Source organism: Grammomys surdaster, unplaced genomic scaffold, assembly GCF_004785775.1.
Source record: "Grammomys surdaster isolate TR1022 unplaced genomic scaffold, NIH_TR_1.0 67, whole genome shotgun sequence".
NCBI lineage: Eukaryota > Metazoa > Chordata > Mammalia > Rodentia > Muridae > Grammomys > Grammomys surdaster.
Window position 1 is genome coordinate 12,274,672 of NW_021604569.1, and position 7,615 is coordinate 12,282,286.

Genomic DNA, 7,615 nt, shown 5'->3' on the forward strand with positions numbered 1-7,615 from the left:
GGGCTTTCTTTAGATTTCCATAGACAGCCAGAAGGAGGGGCTTTCTTCTTTGATCCAGGTAACAAAGGCAGAGGCGCCTCAGCGGGAGGTGAGCAACTTACTCAACTTACTGCAACCTTGTGTCCAGAGTTCAGCAATTATAGGCAATAAGGAACAAATTATGCCAAAAACTGGTTTAAAGGAAGGAGGGGGTGTGGAATCATAAAAAGAAAAAAATCCTTTTCTTCTGGATGAAGTGTGAACTCTAGCAGAGGCATCCAGATAGGGTTACAAAAGGGAACCCCGCAATAGTTTTGTAATGGCAAGATATTTCTTCCCAGAGGGTGAGAATAAGGAAATAGATAAAATTTTCTCTGAGATCCATGTACTATTTAATGGGATCAACTTCTATAAGAAAAGAAACATCCGTGAAGGAAAAATATCGAATCAACTTAATTTTATGGACATTTCAAATGTATAATGGAGATACCCAAATATGAATAAATCCCAAGGAGGTTGTTCTGAACTCTGGCTTAAATACAGTCTTGATTATCTGGAGTGGCATGCCCTTGTCTCCTGTCAGCTTCAAATACCTCATATTCTCTCCTCTTAGCTTTTGGCCTGCATCCTATGTTCGAATACTAAGTACATAGAAATCAGAGGCAGCTCTCCAAACTCCACAGAAAACGGAAATTATATGCACCTTGTTGATTAAGACAATCAAGTCTAGTCATCAGTGAAATGAACCCTGACTGGCAACACCATCTCATATGATTCAATAATAAAAGACAAGAAAACAACCTACATGAATATGTGCAAGAACTTTGATTCACAAACAGCCTGTAAAAATCATGAATCCAAACCTTTTTCATACATAGAATCTCAGCTCTTCAAAGACTCTGGCAGGCAGATCACAGGCTTGAGAACATGTGGGCTATATAGGACAACCCTGGTACGTGAAGACAGCAGCAACAAAACCATGACGTGGTGGAATGCTGCTGTGTCATTCTTTGAAACATTTTTCTTAGGGGAAGGAGATGACCAAAACAATTGCTGTGGAGAAAGGACTTTCTGCAGTGCTAAGCTACAAGGGAGTCATTCCCTGAAACCTAGGGATGCTAGGGTGGGCTTTCTTGATGATGCAGCTACCTTTGAGTCACCCATTCCTCTGTGCTGGCTAAAGTTACAGTTTAAGTTTAAATTACTGTGCTTAACAGATCTAGAAAACAAACATACTTCTAACCTGTAAGCCTGACTTGCCCAAGGGTAACTTCTGGAATGCTGGAGCCTGTTCATGTAAGATAACAAGCCATGTGTTTTCACCTCAATAAACAAGGTTGATTGTCTCAATTACACAGAATGTGCTTGATTATAGGTAGGCAGGAGGTATAAAGACAAGAAGTATGTTAAGATGTATGCTTGACCTTGAACAGACTAAAGTGACAGTGGGATTTTCGTGTAGTGTTGGCCCTGAACACAGAGCCTTATAGATGCTAGAAAAATCACTCTAACAACTGAACTACCTTCTCAAGAAAGTAATAGGTTTGTAGTTGTTGTCATATATGTGTGTGTGTTTATACATGTATGTGTATGTATATGATAAATTTGTATTATATATGTATCATATATGTGTGTATACATATATAGGCACATACATATACTTGTTTTAGGTTTCTATGAATGCCAAACAATTTGTAATAATCTTAGTTGCTTAAACAAGGGATATCTGTGTCCTCACAGTCCTAGGAGCTAGAAGTCAGAGACAACAACATCAACAATGCTTATTCCTTTAAAGAACAATAGAGACTCTTCCATGCCTTTCCTCAACATCTAGTGCTTTTCCAGAAGTCATGGACATTCCTTAGTTTGTAAGAACATTACTCCAACCTATCTCCATCTTGTCTCTACACCGACCCTTTTAACAAGGACACTGGTCATATTGTATGAAGAACCACCCCAAACAAATCTTTTCTTATTTATTTTATTATCTCTTTAAAGACCCTATTTCAAATAAGTTCAATTCAGCAGTTTGGAGGCATTGAAGAGTAAGACTTCAACATATGGAGCTGAGGAGAGAGGGTCACAGTTCCATATAGAACAGACTTGTTCAGAGAAACAGTATACAGTTGACTTAGATACAGTATCTATAAGCTTATACGTAGTTGGGAGATTATGAAATATAGCACTTTAACCTAGAATATCACATTTTAAATACCCATGTCCCTTTTGTCTCTAAGCTATTCTTGCTCCTTAAGTAAAGCAGAAAAAAAATCATTGCAAATTGCCCAACAATTAAAGCAACATGATTTCTCATAAACCCCAGTATATACAGAAGTGTCCAGGACAGAGTGAACCAGAGGTACTGAGGGTTGAACAACTATGATAGCTATCACTGATGGGACTTGAGGTTCCAGGATAGCACTTTCTGACAAATATGGCTTTTTCTTCAATCAGTACAAACTCTAATATAATTATCTATGTGTAACTTAGCCATGGTTTTCCTGCATTATTTTGAGAAACAGGAGCTCAGACAATAGTCAGATTATCACTAGGCCATGCAAGTTACCAGAAAATCACTTATGGGTTTCTACTCAGAAAACATCTATGAAGGGTATTCAAATAGTCTGCATCCTGACATATACTGAGATAGAAAATGGGAAGACTGCCTAGGTTTCCATGTCAGTAGCCTGTAAACTAGTGAATGAGTTACACATTTGTCAGTGGTCTCAGCTCTCAACACAGTCGGAGGTCTACCAGCTAACAAGTCCTACCAGCTAACAATTCATCAAATCCAACTCCACCATGAGTGTTCATGGTCACTTATCCCAGCATATGGTTCAAGCATCATTCTCCATGTGTTCTATAACGTAAAAAGGACTGGGCATAGTGATCTAGATAAATAGTCAGCAAGCTATGGCCCACACCAAGTCTAACCAGCTACCAATTTTTATATACCAAACAAATCAAGGAGTTCTGAGGAAAATATTTAGTAATTAAAAAAAAAACATGAAAAGTTTATGAAATGCAAACTTCAGTATCCACCAATAAATCTTTATTGAAATATAGCCATACTTGCTCATGCAAGTGTTACCTATGGATGTTCTTATACTACAGGAGCACATTATGCACAGCAAGTGACACCATATAACCACCTCCCACCCCAGTCTAAAATATTTACTGTGTGGTCCCTTACAATTGAAATTTATCAACCCTATTTTGCTTCTCAAACAAGACTATGCTTACATGTAGTCTGTCAGAGGATATTGCTTAAATGCTGATGTCCATCATAGAATTATGGGATAGCACTTGAGATTTGACTTTTCTGTTATTGGAAAAATGAACTTTCCCTCTATCCACTTAGATTGGACTCGGGAAGCAGACCTTCAAATTAAATGGCAATAGATTAGCAAGAGAAAAGACAAAAATATTTGCACTTGCATGGGAATTATTTGCTCACTGAATGCCCAGAGGTTAAGATTTCCATACTAGTTTAACAGAAAGGGGGAGGTTATAGTATTTCAAGAAAACGTGAATGGTTCTATTGGTTTTGACTTTCATTTCTTTTTTTCTTCTTTTCTTTCTTTTGACTTTATTCACATTATATCCCAATCACAGCCACCCTCCCTCATGTCTTCCCAGGCCTAGCCTTACAGATCTCTCCCCCCAAACTCCCCTTGGGTACCACCTCACTCTGGGGTATCTAGTCCCAGAAGAACTAGGCACAACCTCTCCCACTGAGGCCCAACCAGGCAGTCTAGGTCGGGGGAAGGAGATGCCATGGCAGGGAACAGAGACCGACACAATCTCCACTTCATTTGTTAAGGAACCCACATGAAAACCAAGCTATATATTTCCTACAAATGTGTAGAGCATCTAGTTCTAGCATCTAGTCCTGTGTGCTCAAGCTCCATGAGCCCCAGAGGTCCCAGGTTAGCTGACTCTGTGGTTCTTCTTGTGATGTTCTTGATTTGATTTTCATTTTGTTGTTGTTGTTGTTGTTGCTGCTGCTGCTGCAACTGTTTTGTTGAATCGCTACTGTAGTGCACACATGTCTTCCTAGAATTTCCAGGGACTCCCTTGGAAGAGAGTAAAACTCGCAGTTATTTTTGGGAAGGCTTTGCAAGTTAGAACAAGCAAGTTCAGAAAAGCTTTCAAATGTTCTTTCTCAAAAATCATCATTATTCTAAGATGGTGGGTCCTTTACCACCGAGTTCCCACATGAAAGCATGCCCAAGGGTCATAGCTTGAGATGTTAGGGTACATAGACCCATCTCAGGGCCCATCCCTTGGTACGTCATTCTCCATGCTCTGGGAGAAAAATATATAATCAAATATCTTAACATTCTTGCCAAGGATGACAGATCAGCATAAAGTTGTACCCGAGAACATAGTCCTATCATCCCTGTGACTTGCAAAGCAGAAATTCTTTCTGCTACCTTCAGCAAACCTCCATAAACCCAAGGCTTCCCACCCCAAGCAAGCAACATTAACATCTTAACTACCAGAAGAAAGGGCATAGTACCGCCCACCAGGCCATGACCTGCCAGAGTGTCTGTTACACTCCATACTTTAGCACTCCTTCAACCTATGATAACCACCACAACCTTTCTGCTCACATGTTGTCCGGATACAGAGCTGAGTTCCACAGGTGAAGCCAATCCTAACTCGTTTTTGTCACGAGCATAACATCCTGTTGGTAATCTCAATTAAAAAAAATCAACTTAAAATTAGATCCTTGTACATATAAATATCAAACTGATTCAATATTTTCTAATACCAGAGTCTCTGGTCTCGTACCTGCAAATTCTCATGTTAGTCAGGCAAATGCCAGAGTCAGGTTGAAGGCTTTTAGACAAGCTGCAAGCTCTTTCCCCATAATCCTGAGATTTACAGTATTAATTTAAATCCCTGAGACATCTGAGACTTTATAGCACCTCAGCCAATTTTTCCTCAAGGAGCTGTACGGGTTTTGTAAGGAATTCACTGCTAGATCGATATTAGCTGTAAAGAAAAAGTTGCACACAAAAGTCAAAGTAAGCACATTGCTAAAGCGTACTTCAGTCATTCCATGTCAGGAGAGACGCTTAGAGAAAAGCCCTAGGGCTAGAGAATTTGGGTAAGCATGCTTCTCCCACTGCTCAGGAAAGGAGAAAACAGAACACTCAGAGGTTGTTTCTGCATGATCTGAAAATGTGCCTTTTCTGCTATTTATGACAATGATAGGTGAAAATTATTCATTGGGGAAGGAAGAAATTGTTGAGTCTCTGGAGCAAAACTGTCTAATACAACATACTTGACTGACAAAAATGTCCTCTATCCATGTTGTCCAATATGGTAGCCATTAGTCATACATCCCCATTGAGCATTTGAACTGTGACCAGCAAGGCAGAGGAACCAGAGTTCCCATTTTAATTATTTTAAGTTAAATGGCCTCACATAACTGCTGAACCCTGCTCCCAGGATGCAGCTTTTTATAAGCCATTAAATTCCCATGAAGTTTTATTTCTATTTTGGAGAACCTGAGTATGGACACCATGGTTTGGATCTGATTCGCGCATGTTCTCCAAAGTATCATGTGTTGGTACTCAAAGTGGTGACATTGACAGACAGTTATCATGTCTTGGAGGCATTGCCCTCATAAGGGACAAAGCTAGATTCATAAAATGGAGTCACTGCCAGGACAGTGGAAATGCTAAGGGAGCCTGGCACCTTCCCCGAATCCATCTTCTGTATGTATTGCTTGTCACTCCTTCCACCATTGCGATGCCATCTGTCATGAGGCGCCACCAGAGCCAAACAGATGCTAGTACCATGCCCTCACACCTCCAGCACTGTCTGCTAACAATAAATCTCTTTTCTTTACAGGTTACCCATCATCAGGTATTTCATCAGAGCAACAGAAGCCCGACTACGACAGTGGAACCATGGAATGTGTATGGCTTCATGAAGTTCCTCCACTGTATCAGTCAAGAATGAACAACACAGCAGTTGCCCTTGTAGGCAGGGTTGTTTTCAGATCTTCGATCAAACTCAGGAACTCTGTTTCCCTTCTTTTTCCCATCACACATTAATGACTCCGCGTGAGCGGAAGCCTCTTCCAGCACATAATCTAAACGCGTGACCAGCACCTGCCTCCTGACTGCTTCCACCACCTGCTCTTCTAATAACACAGGAAAGAAATAGCATTAAATTTCTCTCCCTCGCTTTGCCAATAATAAGCTCTTCGTAATCTGAACCACAATCTCTATATTGCCCTAACTTTACCTGCACACTGAGCAGAATCCTCCAGTGTGAGGTCACAGGGCACAGTTGGGTGGAGGAACTGATGTGTCAGGAAACTCATGTGACACAGCTCCTCTCCAGGGAGGCCCGACTCTGCAGTCCTTAGTTAATTTCAGAGCAGCAGGCCAGTGCCTCCTACAAGGTTTGAAAAGACCTGGCAAGATCAATTACGGAAATGATTAGTATGCAAATGGCACCAGCAGGCTGCAGGCAAGAACTCTCTCAATAAGGACTGCAGAGGCCAGCCCTGTTAGAAGCAAATCACGCAGCTATAAACAGAAAAAAAGTCATTAGCCTCTTTGTGGATGGAAAACATATTTCTGCCACCACATCAAGTGTGATACTGATATTCTAAAATCCTTTCATCAAAGGCTAGAGACTGGAAAGGAAAAATTTAGCAAACAAGATGAAGGCAAGATTACCATTCTCTCTAAAAGACTATGTAGCTCCAACACCTAGTATATTCATCGTCCTGGTGTCTTCTTGCATATATTTCTTAAGTCTAGGTCTGACTCAAAGTTGTGGTTCTCAAACATGGGACAGGTTCTGCTGGCAATTTAAGCCAATGTTTCCACAGTCCCAAACTGGCTCTTGAAAACAAGCCGTAATCAATTACGCTATCCATTACCCTGAGCTGATTCAAGCAAAAGGAGACCACTACTTTGTCCTGTTTGGTGTGCTAGAATGTTCTCTACTTTATGAGAGTTAGATTTTGCTTTTAATAAATTTCTTCACTGACAGCAATAAAAGCTAACACCTGGCTTTGTGCTGTGGGAGAACAGAACGTGCTTTAGCAAAATGTGGAAGATTGTTGAGCTGAAGGCAACTAAGAAGCAGCAGATGCAGGCCCTCCCTCAATGTGCCTAAATTCAAGATGCAGATCTACAGATAGAAATATTCTGCCTGCCTCTATTCCAGGAAGAATAAAACAACCGGAGAAAGCTTTGGGTCTTCATAAGCTTAGCGATGACTCTAGAAGAATCTCCACACACAGGCCAGCCTATATCTATTACCTCCCATTCATACCATTTCCAAAGTTAGCAGTAACAGAAAACTCAATTCCTTTCCTTTTACTCTCGTCTCCTTTATAAAAATATTCTATTGTTCCTTGAAGATGCTATGTGTTGGGACTCAGACGCAGGACAACCAGCTGAGGTGCTTATCTAACACACCAAAGCAGACTTGCCCTCCAGGTTCTCCCAGCATCCCTCAGTCCTTACCTGTTACTGGGCATGGCTAACATGCCCTGCCCTCTGTTCTGAACTTTTCAGCCCAAGGGCTGGGCCTCCTCTCCCCTATAAGCTTTTTGCTGTATTACACAGACATTTTGTGCTTGCAGGTACTGCTCAGCTCT